At 50.7% G+C, this 10,501-nt stretch overlaps 1 protein-coding gene across 1 annotated transcript in view; it reads right to left on the bottom strand.

Moving 5' to 3' along the window:
* Positions 1-1,971: 1,971 nt before the first annotated feature.
* The window catches only part of TEDC2 (tubulin epsilon and delta complex 2), a 43,185-nt gene continuing 34,655 nt past the window's right edge, over positions 1,972-10,501 (bottom strand). The window contains exon 13 of the transcript XR_012647778.1: positions 1,972-1,994. The gene's annotated coding sequence lies outside the window, so the exon portion shown is untranslated. The remainder of the gene's footprint in view (positions 1,995-10,501) is intronic.

Raw genomic sequence — 10,501 nt, 5'->3', positions numbered from 1 at the left:
GCTGAAAACCTGGTGCAGTTCCAGGCAGGTAAGCACCTCTGTGGAGCCTAAATGGACCAGATGATGGAAGACAGAGGGAGAGCCCTGAGTGGAGATTTGTCCACCTCACCCACCACAACTGAGAGTCTGGTCAGGAGGCCCAGAGTTGCCACACCCTGGTCTGGGTATGTGCACCACCTCGCACACAGGGTTTCTGCGAGGGGAGCCAGGCCACAGAGCTGGGGGTAACAGTCCATACACAGGGAGCAGCTGGTTAGGATCCAGGTGCCCTGGCAGAGCTGTGTGGGAGGAGGTCATCCTGTATGTGGAGAGCGGCATGTCAGGATCCAAATGCCTTGACAGAGCTGGGGTGGGGTGGGGTGGGGTGGGGTGGGGGGCAGGTCAGCCCATACATGGGGACTGCAGGTCAGGATCTGGGTGCCTTGGCAGAGTTGGGGTGGGGGGTAGGTCAGGGTTCAGGAGTGCTGGCAGAGCTGAGTGTGGGGAACTCAGGACTGAAAGAGAAGGGGAGGCTGGTGGTAAGAGCTGAGGTGCCCCCACAGAGTGACTCATTGCAAACTTGCCACTGCAGCATGTCTGCAGCATCAGTGTTCCCTCATCTTTTCCCATCCGTGGGCAGAATAAATTTTGTTCTGTGCACTGAGGCATGTGTGGATGTGCACCACCAGCAGAATCACACGCTGATGGCTGTGGGTGGCTGTGGGCGCTCTGCTTATCAGCTGGGCAGCACCTGAATCTCTCCCAGGTGGCTGCCCAAGAGTTCATCTGGGGACCCTACTCAGGACCAATGTTTCCAGCCTCCATTTCTTAAGCACTCAAAGTCTTTAGTGAAATGCTGCTTCTGTCAGTTTAGAAAGTACACAAAGGATCTCAGCTGCCCTGCAGCACACAGGCACCACCCCAGGGCCTTCCAGCCACACTCACTGCATTTGGGACCTGTGAATGGGTGGCCAAGCAGCGCTGTGTGTCCCTCCCCTTTGACCTTGCCCCACATGAAGCAAGAGCCTCCTATGTTGGGAAAGGTCAGAACAAGCGCTGGAGAAGGGAGTGCCCAGGAGCAGGGCTATGGGGGGAGGGGGCAGGGGAGCAGAGCAGAGTGGGAGAAGGGTCACGGAAGGAGTTGGGAGGAGGGAGGCATGGGCAATGCAGAGCGATGCAGAGACATGGAGGAGTGGAGAGACTTTGTTCCCAGCGTGGCTTTGGGCAGGAGCACAGAGGAGAACCAAGTGCAGTGTTCCTTTCCCAAGCCTTATTTGCATCCCTGCTGCATTTTCAGTGCTTCTTGGCTCTCACTGGAGAATGTGAGGAGGGAATCACCTTTGAATGGAGGCCTTCTGCCCTTGCTCACCAACCTCCCGCCGTTTGGGGAGCAGCAGGCAGAGATGTCCTTTCTGGCGTGGTCTTTTCCTTCCCTTCTGACTACAAGTGGGACTAGGGCTCAGTGCGCTGAGACTGCTCCACTCATCACATCTCCCTCTGTTCCTCTTAAGCAGCTGATTGACCAACTCGTCCTCTGCAGGCAGAGAGCCAAATGAGAGGCAGGAGCGAGCTGAGAAACTTTGATCTGGGTAAGAACTTAAAGGGGATCAGCTCCAGCCAGAAACCCAGCACCAGAGGGGAGGAGGAGGGCAAACACCAGGAGAGAGCAAAGGGAAACCTTAGGGGGCTGAGCTGGAGGTCATGGAACTTGAGCTGGGCTGAGAAGGGGAGGCTAGCTGGCAGGGTGTGGGGAGCAGATGGTGAACTGGGATAAGGTGGAAAGCCAGGCCAGAAGAAGAAGGGTGTTAAAGGGGTTAGTGCCCTAGCCTAGGACTTGAGACCTTGGATCAGTTACCTTCTCAGTCCCAGACATAGCAGCCGTGTTAGTCTGTACCTTCACAAAACAAAAAAGCAGTCATGTAGCACATAAAAAACTAACAAAATAATTTATTAGGTGATGAGCTTTCATGGGGCAGACCCACTTCTTCAGATCCAGAATTAGTACTGACAATGAACTGGCATAACGAATATGTAACAGAGAGAGGGAAAACAAAAACAAAAACAAAAATAAATGAAAACTAACAAATCAGCTAGGGGAGGGGCAAAAGGTAGAGAGGAAATTACTGCAAATGTCTATTAAGTGACTTGCCTGAGATGGGAAAGCTGTTTTTGTAATGCGTAAGGTAATTGCTATCTCTATTAAGGCCAAGGAACAAAGTGTCAAATTTGAGAATAAATTCCCGTTCAGATGTCTCTCTTTGTAATCTGGTGTTAAAGTCTCTTTGTTGTAGGACGCAGATTTTCAGGTCATTATTACTATGGCCTACTCCGTTGAAATGCTCACTGACATTTTCAGTGTTTTCAGATTCCTAGTATCTGATTTGCGTCCACTCTCGTGGGCAGTTATCTTGCCTGTCCCTGCTCTAGGGGCTTGAGCCTTTGCTGACCTGCAACATCATCATGTCTATCTGCCTATAATGGGTAGAAAACCTTCTCTGATCTGAATGGTAACAACAAACCCTCTCTTCCCTGGCTGTAAATGACTCTGCAAGGCACTAGTTCGCAGAGAATCAGGCCTGTCGTTGTTATTCCATTGCTGAGCCTTTATGTTTTTGTTTAAGGCGCTCCCGGGATCTGAGCAGCATTCATGTTTAATTGCAAAGCAGATCTTTATGTCTGGGAAAACAATTGTTCAAAGCTCAGATTGGACCCATTCCCATATTCTTTGTACCTGCAATTCCACAACTGTGTAATGAGCAAGGGAAATAAAGTCTATATTCCATTTTCCTCTACAGAATTACACAGGGCTCGTTAGACGCCCACAAATCAAACAAGCTATTGGAAGAATTTACTCCTGGGTGAGTATCTGTGTGAGTCATCAGGAACGAGGTGGATGTTGAGATGGATCTGGATGAATATTACCAGTCACAAAAAGGAGCTCACCTCACAGTGACTTGCTGAAACTCAATAGTAAACTTCCCGGGGCTCTGTCTAACTCCAGCAGATTTGTACAACCTGAACAAACAGCACCCAGCTCTGTGAAGGCTGGAACCTGGCAGTTAGACTCTGCTATGACTCCAAAATGGAATCATATGGCAGCAATTACGACAGCAACAAAGATCAGATATACTGGGACCTATTCTCTCTGGAAACACAGAGTTTGGGGTTCATTCTCTTGGTTATCCAGTGGGGGGAAAAAAAAGACAGTGAAACAGGCGAGTCAATGCAGTTTTCTGACAGTTGGGCCTGGTAGCACTGCCAGCCATTAAAGCTGTCTGACATTTTCCATTATAATATCATTTGTAGTTGTTTATAAGTTTGTCAAACTTCAGCCATGTGAGCTGAAATTTTCCATGCCAGGCATCTGCCTCACACTGAAGTTTTCTGGGAAATTGTTGCAAAGCTGATTTTGCCATTTCTGAGACTGAGACTAGGGAAAAATACAGTGTCCAAGTTAACAAATTAGGGCAACCTCATCATTGAATGGCTCAGAGTCCACCCATGTGCTGGCAGGGCCCTTACATGGAAGGAGGGTACACTTTATCAGGGCCTGGAGGTCTGGAGGGGCCAGGACCAGGCTGCAAATTGTGATATAGGTGTGGGAGGGAGCCCACGTTACAAGTTTGTACTGAGTCTGAAAAAATTATGCTTGGGACCTGTGCACTGGAGCAGGAATTGGAAATTTGGCTGAGATGTGCCTTGCACCACCTCCATGAAAATCTGCCCATGCAACATGTCTATGCCATCTCCCCGGTTATGTTCCAGCCAACTGCTTCAGGGCAGGTTGCAGAGGTTAACTGGGCATCAACCATGAGACAGGAGGTCTGTGCAAAAACTAGTATGTGATCATGAAACTAATGAGTGTACCACAGTGCATATGCACCAAGTGGAGGGCAGGGGGCAGTGCAAATTAAGGTTGACAGATATGAGAAGTGAGATGCAGAGAGGGAACATGACTTATCCACATTCAAGGAGCAAATCAATGGTAGAGCCCAAACAAGAATCTGGAGGGTGAAGTCCCAGCCCCTATGTCATTGCTCGTTTTGTTATGGGCTCCAGCTGAGTCAGGATTTTGACTCAGCTTGGTTGAGTTCCAGTCCTAGGCTCCCTCCATTGGATTCTGCTGTCTTTCATGGAGGGCTGTTCCCTTTCATACCATAGGATGCTGGCTGCAACTCTCACCAGCTGCCTTCTTCCAAAAAGAGGTCATAGCCAGAAAACCTGTGTGTGTGATGGGTGTCTACTCCACCACGCACTGTAGTCCTAGCCTATGGGCACAATGTTCTGTGTTTGTCCCTGTATATCTACTTCAGCGAATCAGCAACTCACCTCAATATGAGAAAGTGGGAAATAAAAAGAGGCAAATGCTAGACATAGGGATGCCAATAATAAGAGATGAGGACCCATCTCCACTGATGTATCTGCGTGCGTGGTTATAACAGGCTGTGCCCCCGAGTAGGAAATGAACAGTTCCATTTGCTCACATGACACCAAGCCAAGACTTCTGTAGAGTTAGGTGCTGAGAATAAGATCCTGCCTACGCTGCAGAATAGAGCCAGCCTTTACCAGTGTGCAGGGAGACAATTCCCTCTTGGTGCAGCCCGCCTTCCAGTGGGTTGGACCTTCCATTTTTCCCTACTGTTAGTTTAATGTGCAGTGATCTCACCAATGTCCTGCCTTTGAAAGCAGGGAGATCTGCTCTTATCTCCCTGCAACCGCTCCCCTGCCCCCATATATGTAAAGGACTCTGCTGTTGAGGGAACTGTATTTTATATGGGCTGTTTTCTTTCGGTAGCATTTTATGTCAAGGTGCTGGAACCAGGGCTGGGGGGTTTCCATTCTATACAGGGCATACAATTTAGATCAATGGCTCTGAGCACTTGCATTATAAAAATTGTTGCAGACCCCATGATTTTATATGCTTTTTAAAAACATACTTGAGCTCTTGGGTTTTATACACAGACCATAGCTCTCTGCTCTGTTCTCAATCATTATTACACTGAGCTCCCCTCCCATCACTGCCCCCGAGCAAGAGCCTTCCCATTTATCATGGCTGTCCTCAGGGACAGCCTGCCCGTATCTCTCCCTGCCTGTCTCCACTCACCATCCTCTTTGAATTACTCGAGTTTAGAGACATTAGTCAGACTCAGTGACAGCACAGTGTGCAAGGAGTGAAGCAGAGATGTAATACAACAGGCATTGGAGACACACAATGGGTCAAATTCTGGTCTGTTCCTGGCTGTGCAGCTCCTCCAGTCAGTGGGTAGATATGGGCTGGGCCTGAGAGGAGAATTTGGCTACGTCTACACGTGCAGCCAACATCGAAATAGTCTATTTCGATGAATAACGTCTACACGTCCTCCAGGGCTGGCCAACGTCGATGTTCAACTTCGACGTTGCTCAGCCCAACATCGAAATAGGCGCAGCGAGGGAACGTCTACACGTCAAAGTAGCACACATCGAAACAGGGATGCCAGGCACAGCTGCAGACAGGGTCACAGGGCGGACTCAACAGCCAGCCGCTCCCTTAAAGGGCCCCTCCCAGACACAGTTGCACTAAACAACACAAGATACACAGAGCTGACAACTGGTTGCAGACCCTGTGCCTGCAGCATAGATCCCCAGCTGCCGCAGAAGCAGCCAGAAGCCCTGGGCTAAGGGCTGCTGCCCACGGTGACCATAGAGCCCCGCAGGGGCTGGAGAGAGAGCATCTCTCAACCCCCCAGCTGATGGCCGCCATGGAGGACCCGGCAATTTCGACGTTGCGGGACGCGGATCGTCTACACGGTCCCTACTTCGACGTTGAACGTCGAAGTAGGGCGCTATTCCTATCTCCTCATGAGGTTAGCGACTTCGACGTCTCGCCGCCTAACGTCGAAGTTAACTTCGAAATAGTGCCCGACGCATGTAGACGCGACGGGTGCTATTTCGAAGTTGGTGCCGCTACTTCGAAGTAGCGTGCACGTGTAGACGCAGCTTTTGGCCATTGCACAGTGGAGGGTTTCTCCTTTCCCATCCAACAAATCGGGGATCTTGCAACCTGGATTTCCTCTAATTTTTTCCATCCATGAGAGGAATAAGTTTTGTTATGTGCACCAAGGCACATAGGGTTGTGCACCACCAGTAGAAACACACGCTGCCAGCTCTGGGTGCCGTGGGCACTCTGTTAATCAGCTGGGCAGCACTTGACTGTCTCCTGGGCATTCTCCTAAGTGCTCAGCTTACAGCAGGTGCAGGCTGGATCAGGCCCTCCAAGCCTTTTAATTTGGGCCACAGCTGGCCCCCATGGCTGCAGAGAGGGGAGTGCTTTGGGTGTTGCCCTGCCCCGGCAAAATCTCTCAGCTATCATTGGCTGGTTTCATGCACTGACCTCACCACCCCAGCAAAATCTCTCTGCTCGTATTGGATGAAAAGTGGAGTGGGGACAGGGCACCACAATTTTTCAGCTTCAGTTGGACTGCTGCTGATTTTACTGGATATGGGGGCAGTGCAGCACAATTTCTGAAATCCCATTGTTTGGTTTCTAGCCAATGGCAGCTGAGAGATTTTGCTGGGGCTGGGGGCAGCTTCCCAGCCCAAAGGTCCACATGGAACAGGCAGTGGGTTAGGGCTGCTGGCAGGCACGGAAGCCTCTCCAATGGTGCTGCTGGCCAGGAGCTGCTTACGTAAGAGCCTCCCATCCAGACCCAGCCTCTGGTACCACACCCTAATTCCCTCTCAGATGCTGCGCCCTCTCCCACATCTCTCTCCCAGACCAGAGTCCTCTCCTGCACCCATAACCCCTCCCAGACTCTGCACCCCAATACCCTGCCCCAGATCACAACCTCCTCTTTCGCCCAAACTCCCTCTCTGACCCTCCACTCTCTCCTGCATCTGTCTCTTACACCCAGCTCCCTTCTGCACCCAACCTGCATCCCAGGCCCTGCACCCCCTCCACAGAAATGTGTGGCCCTTGATTACTCACCAAAATCTTGGAGTGGTCCACCATCAAATATTATTTCTCACCCCTGCCGTAGAGTCCTGCTTCTGAATGCCTGACACTCACTGCAAAACTTGGATGGATTCTCATGGGAGGCAGCTGCTACTTCCCAGAACCTATGCCCCCTCCATAGAAAAGTATGGCCTTTGACCACCTACCCAAGTCTTGGAGTGCCCCCCCGCATGAAAAATTATTGCCCACCCCAGCTTACAGGAAGTGCTGCTTGCAACCCCTCTAAATTAAGCCACCAGAGTTACTGACTGACGTGAAGTGTTGCCAACTCTTTCAACTTGCTCATGAGTCTCAGGACATGGGATGTTTAGTTTAAAACCACAGCTTGTCGATTTATGTAGTTTCTGAGAATAGCTTTCATAGTTTTCATTCTTTTTATACTAGGTTTCTAGACCTCAGAATCACAGAGAAAAGCTTAAAAAAGGGCTCCAAGTCCCTACTGGCTCAGGAACCAGGAGGCAAAAGGAGCACAATGTATTTTTTGTCCAACTTCCTGATTTTCTGAGGCCTTCATGCCTTTTGAACATTCTGGGTTGGCTGGACACATTGTAATCAGGTGATTTTATTGTAGCAACCTCATAAACATCCTGTTATGGCATAAGGTGCCACCAGCTACTTTGTTAACAGCTGTGAAAATTAGAGGAGAGTTTAAAAAATGTCTGGGGTGTCTAGCTCCTCCTCTGGCACTTTTTCAAGAGAGGACAGGGTAACCACAGTGGCCTGGGTTATATTTCCTTTCTCCTGGGGACTATGTCCCCCCACGAGGTTTGGCTGGTAATGGGATAGAGAGCTTTCTCCTCCAGGACTTCACCTCGGTTCTACCCAGGCTGGGGTGACCAGCAGATGCTAAGTGAGAACTGCTTGGTGGCCACAGTGAAAGGAGCTGATTGTTACCAATCCAGTTTCTAGAGGACAGGTATCAGCATTGCACAGGTGACTTACAGCCCATCTCTCCAGAGAGACAAAAGAGCGTCTGCAGCTGGAGCATGATGGCTCTCAAGAGACAGTTTCTCCAGTCAGGGCTGGGCCAGGACAGTGCCTTTGCTAAGCCTTGTTCCAGCTGTTCCAACTTTTCTGGCAAAACTGGACACCTGTCCCATTTGTTTTTGCCAATTGTTGCTCAGCAGGGCACCGGGAACCGTGTGCGGGAGGGAGAGGGAATAAACAGCAACACCAGCAGGGAGGGCTCAGGACAGGGGCTGGGCTGAACCAGCCCTATGTGGGTGGGCAGAAGGGGATTTGAGGCTAGCCCTGCAGCGGGGAGTGGGTGGAGATCTCAGCTGACCCTGAGCTGCTGATCAGCAGGGGAGACAATAGGTGGGTGGCAGTAGAACTTGGGCCAGCCCTGCGTGGATAGGAGGGGCTCAGGCCAGCTGGGGGGGCTTCAGCTTGTGCCACGTGGTGTAATTTTCCCTTTGGGAAAATAGGTCTCCTTAGCTGATGGGTCCAGGTGGAGGCGACAAGCCTGCACAACCATGCCCTGCCCATCTAACTGCTCTGTTACAAACACAGACCCTCTGCCTCCCAGGCTGCCTGTCTGGCACCTTCCAGCAGCGCTTACTTCATAACCCAAACCCAGTTTACTCCCTTTCTCTGTAACCTCCCTGGCTACCCCAGCACTGAGAGTCCTCTGGCTGAGGTTCTTGCTTATCCCTCCCAATTGCTCCTTGCTGTTCCACGTTGGGAATCCCTGGTGCTCTGATCAGGTCTCCACAGGGTCATGGATTCCAGTGCCATAATGCTCACTGGGTACATAAACCCTCCTGATGGTGATTTCTCCCTCTGACAATGAAACCCCTTCAGCCATGTCTGTAGAAGGATGCTGAGGCCAGGAACAGACCTGGTAAAACCATCAATATCCCTGAGGCCACAAAGGGAAAAAATCCCAGACTTAATTGGGTCTGTTCAGGCAGGAGGAAAGGAAATCATGAGAGTTATATTTCCCTGGACAGAATCCAAGCTGGGAAAGCATGGGGCGTGCCGCAGGCTTAGTGCACTGTTAGAGAGGCGGGGGCGGGGGTTCTCAACAAGTGCTCACGTTAAGCCATTTCAGCCCTTGCTCTGTAACAGCACAAGGGAAAAGCCTCTCAAATTATTAATACTTTGAAGAAAAGCTGGATTCTGTACTGATTCCTATCGACAGGGCCTGGGCCTGCACTGTGTGAGAACAAAACTAGGAGCGTTCGGAGGCCTGATCCCTTTCTCTCTCTGGGCCTGACCCAAACCCTGCTGAAATCACTGGGAGCCTTGGCTTTGGTGGCTTTGCATTGGGCCCTGTGATAACAGACACAATAGGAAGGCCATGAAAAACAGGGCAGCAGTTATCTGTTACTAAAATATCTGTTAGTCTATAAGGTGCCACAGGACTTCTTGTTGTTCTCGAAGATACAGACTAACACGGCTCCCTCTCTGATACTTGTCACCATGCAGGGCAGCAGTGCGGACTTACCTCCTGAACCCTCACTTTCTACCACAGAGATTCACCGCCATGACCCTGCCTCACTTGAACTTGTGCACTGAATTTTGGGGAACTGAAAAGAAGGAAACTCTGTGAGTTATGTTTCCTCAGCAGCAGCCAGCTGTGCGGCCCTCTCTCCACATGGCGTGCACCCCCTGCCTGTCTCCACACCTTCCAGTCCATTCTGCGGCTACAGCACCACAACCTGGGGAGAGCACCCCCTGTCGGCTCCAAGGAGACATTTCTTTTCTGCACTGTTCTCTTGTGCATAGCTGTTCACTCCTGCTACCGAGGTTTCTGCACTCCACATGCCCAGGGACTCCTGTGGTGCCAGGGCAGCTCTCCCCAAACAGGCAGCATGCCAGGTGCCTGCAGCAGGGAGAGGTTCTGCTCCTCATGCTCCATTCTGGAGATTGTGGCTGTGGTAGCTGAGTTTCTCAACATGCCGGAGCTAGAGGCACTTCTTCCAGGCACCACTGCGTGCTGACACTCGAACTAGTCAGGGAAACTCTTGCCTGGCTTTAGGGCTGTTAAGTGGCCTTTGGAACAGCCCCTGCAATTACAAAGAGAATTTTATGTGACCCAAACAATGGGGGTAGTGAGGCTGCTAGCACCACAGCTCAGCTAACTGGAAGGTAGAGCACCAACTGATGAGTCCCACGACTCGCCTCCAACCCACCGCACTTCTTTTCAGTTCCTGACTTCTCACAGCAAGAGGGTAATTGGAACCCGAGCTGAAGCTCTAATGGCTTGATATCGAGAGGATCCGGTCCCTATGTGCATAATCAGGGACCTGCCAGCACTCCTAGGTTTGTCTGAATACCCCAAAGAAGCCAACGATTTGACCTCTACCTGCCAGAGTGAAAGTCCTGGGGGTTGGAGACATTGTGAACACTTGAGCTAGCTGACATGATGCTGACAAATCATGTTTAAAACCAAGCCAGTGACCTGATTATACCCTAGTGTTAGCAGAAGCATGCTGTAGGTTTTTTCTATGGAATACCTTCCTATTTTAAATGGGGTGTCCCTTCCAAGTTGTCCCTGCTCCCTTGGGAGTATCAAAGGGAAAGAAT

Source organism: Carettochelys insculpta, chromosome 16 (assembly GCF_033958435.1).
Source record: "Carettochelys insculpta isolate YL-2023 chromosome 16, ASM3395843v1, whole genome shotgun sequence".
NCBI classification, from domain to species: Eukaryota; Metazoa; Chordata; order Testudines; family Carettochelyidae; genus Carettochelys; species Carettochelys insculpta.
Note: the sequence above shows the minus strand (reverse complement) of the source record. Positions and strands in the feature narration are given on the sequence as shown.